At 41.3% G+C, this 3,598-nt stretch overlaps 1 pseudogene; it reads left to right on the top strand.

Moving 5' to 3' along the window:
* The first annotated feature begins 569 nt into the window (after positions 1 to 569).
* LOC148776680 (olfactory receptor 11H6-like) lies at positions 570 to 1,528 on the top strand (annotated as a pseudogene).
* The last annotated feature ends 2,070 nt before the right edge of the window (positions 1,529 to 3,598 follow it).

A 3,598-nucleotide genomic window follows, 5' to 3' on the forward strand; every position in this document is an offset into this window, starting at 1 on the left:
TACAATAATATATGTGGTATATATATGTGTGTGTGGGTGTATACTACATCTTCTTTATCCATTCATCTGTTGATGAACACTTGACTTGCTTCCATATCTGCCATTTGCAACAATGTGAATGGACCTAGAGAACATTCTGCTTAGTGAAATCAGTCAAAGAAATACAAACACTGTGTGATATCACTTATATATAGAATCTAAGTTGACCATGGATACCAAACACAGGCACATTAGAAAAACGTCATATGCATAGACATGTAATATCATTACTATAGGTAAACAGATGAAAGAACACACTAACATAGGTAATTTATCAGAATTACATACATTCCTAGTATCTAGTTAAGTTTAGAAAAGTAAAAATGTTTCCCTGTTTCATGTTTTCCCTCTTCTCTTACTGTGAATTTTTAAAGTAATATATGTTCAGTGCTGAGCCATGAAAGCCACAGTTTTGTTGCTAAAATTTTGTTTGCAATTTTATGAAATGCAAGGTAAAGAAAATTTTTTTTTTTCAGGAAAAATCAGTGCAGTCCATTAAAGCACAAACCACTGTCATCTCCAGGTCTTCCAGCCTAATGAATGTGTCCAGCAGAGAAACCACCCACTCTGTTACCCACTTTATCCTCCTGGGCTTTCTCTCAAGCCCAGAAATGCAGCTCCTCTACTTCGGGCTCTTCTCAGCAGCCTATATTCTGGCCCTGATGGGAAACACAGCCATTGTCTGTGCTGTGCAGTGGGATCAGCGCCTTCACACCCCCATGTACATCTTCTTGGGGAACTTCTCTTTCCTGGAAATATGTTATGTCACCACAACCGTCCCTAATATGTTGGCCAACTTCTTGTCCTCAAGCAAGTCCATCTCCTTTGTGAGTTGTTTTGCACAGTTCTACTTCTTCGTCTCTTTCGGGTGTGATGAGGGCTTCTACCTTTGCATCATGGCCTTTGACAGGTATCTTGCCATCTGCCAACCTCTGCATTACCCACGCATCATGACGAAAGAGCTCTACACTGGCCTCGTCATCTTTGGGTGGTCTGGGGGGTTCATTCTCTTCGTAACCCCAGTTGTTCTCATTTCACGGTTGCCCTTTTGCAACCCAAATATCATCGACCACTTTATATGTGATCCTGTCCCATTGATGATCTGTCTTGTTCTGAAGACACCACCACACAACTCATTTACTCTACTTTTAATGTTATGTTCATGATCGGTACATTTCTCTTCATCCTTTGCTCCTATGCACTGGTGATTCTGAATGTGGTAAGGATGCCCTCAGCAGCCAGCAAACGCAAGGCTTTCTCTACTTGTGCTTCTCATCTGGCTGTGGTAATTCTGTTTTTTGGCTCTGTTATGGTGATGTATGTTAGTCCTGGATCAGGACACCCAGTGAAAATGCAAAAATTCATTACCTTATTTTATTCTGTGATAACACCTTTATGCAATCCTCTAATATATAGCCTCAGGAACAAGAAGATGAAGGGTGCCCTAATGAAAGTCTTGGGATTGGACATGTTAATAAAATACAAATGAGAGCTACATTTTATCTCTCAAATGTAACTCACCTTAATAAGTCATGTGTAAAATAGATGGCTAGTGAGAACACACTGTATAGTGTGGGAAGTTCAGCTCAGTGTTCTGTGTTGATATAGATGGGAAGGATGGAGGGTGAGGTGGGAGAGAGTTCCAAGAGGGAGGGAACATATGTACATGTGGCTGATTTACTTCATTATACAGCAGAAACTAATACAACATTGTAAGCAACTGTAGTCCAATTAAAAAACAAAAACAAATAAACAGTAAGCCTACAAAAATGACGTGATATATTTGTCTCCAAATTCATTGTTTTATTAAGCTACTGTACTGAGGGCCAGTTATCACCTTACTACCACTCACCACAAAATGCAGTAGTCTTATTTAAGAAAAAATATGTTTTAACAAGTGAATTCAACTTTGAAGTTGTGTGCTCACTCAGTTGTGTCTAACTCTTTGTGACTTCATGAACTGTAGCCCACCAGCCTCCTCTGTTCATAGAATTTTTCAGGCAAGAATATTAGAGTGGGTTGTCATTTCCTCCTGACCCAGGGATTCAACCCATGTCTCTGGTATCTCCTGCATTTGGTAGGTGGATTCTTTACTACTCCACCACCTGGGAAGCCCCCAAAGTTACTATCAAGTAAGTGAGATTTGTTATGTCTAAACCTATCAGTCCCTTTATACATAATTTGGTTTCTAAAAAGAAGATAGAAGTCTACTTTGCATTACTACGCTGAAGCAACTAATAATACACATGTAATAGAGATCATAGGTTGACTTGGGGATTAGTACTGTAAGCTGGTGATTTTCCACTGAGATATATTGACTGATAGAAAAGATCTGAGTTCAAAGGAGTTCCTCTTGCCAGAGTGTAGCATTTGTCTTCACTTCAAGGAAACAGACAAATAACTTTCAGTTCAGTTCAGTTCAGTTCAGTCGCTCAGTCGTGTCCGACTCTCCGCGACCCCATGAATCACAGCACGCCAGGCCTCCCTGTCCATCACCAACTCCCGGAGTTCACTCAAACTCATGTCCACAGAGTCCGTGATGCCATCCAGCCATCTCATTCTCCGTCGTCCCCTTCTCCTCCCGCCCCCAACCTTTCCCAGCATCAGAGTCTTTTCCAGTGAGTCAACTCGTCGCATGAGGTGGCCAAAGTATTGGAGTTTCAGCTTTAGCATCAGTCCCTCCAATGAACATCCAGGATTGATCTCCTCCAGAATGGACTGGTTGGATCTCCTTGCAGTATAAGGGACTCTCAAGAGTCTTCTCCAACACCACAGTTCAAAAGCATCGATTCTTCGGCGGTCAGCCTTCTTCACAGTCCAACTCTCACATCCATACATGACCACACCTATTAGAATGTCCAAAATTTGGAACACTGACAACACCAAATGCTCACAAGAATGTGGAACAAGAACTCTAATTCATTGCAAGTATGAATGAAACATGGTCCAGCCACTTTGGAAAGAATTGGCAGCTTGTTGCAAAACTAAACACGCTCTTACCATACAACCCAGCAAGTGTGCTCCTCAGTAATTACACAAAAGAGCTGAAACTTATGCCCACAAAAACCTGCACACAGATGTTTTTAGCATTTTTATTCAAAATTGACAAAGTTTGAAAGCAACCAAAATGGACACGATTGAAGCGACTTAGCAGCAGGAGCAGCAGCAGCAGCAAAATACAAAGAGTTACCTCAAAGGTGGGTGCAATTGATACTCTCAAAAGGAAGGTACACACACAGTTTGTTACAACGTATTTGGAGGGATCAGGGAAGGATAAGAGCAGGGTGGTAAAAACCAAATCTCATTTCAAAAGATGATAAATTACTGCTGTAACACAGTTACTAAACGACACAGGATATGCGCTGAGCATCTTCTCTCCCCTCTTCTAGATTACAGAAGGGAACATAAAAGATTTCAGAGCCACATACATTATCCCAGAAAAGACAGAGTGAAAGGGAAGGCTCCAAGTGTCTTGAGCAGTACCGCTTAAAGAGACCTGACCCGTAATCAAGCCTGTGATGCTTCCAGACCTATTCTTACCTAAATGGAGTATCTGGGA

Source organism: Moschus berezovskii, chromosome 9 (assembly GCF_049115385.1).
Source record: "Moschus berezovskii isolate FMDL1 chromosome 9, NW_MosBer_1.0, whole genome shotgun sequence".
NCBI classification, from domain to species: domain Eukaryota; kingdom Metazoa; phylum Chordata; class Mammalia; order Artiodactyla; family Moschidae; genus Moschus; species Moschus berezovskii.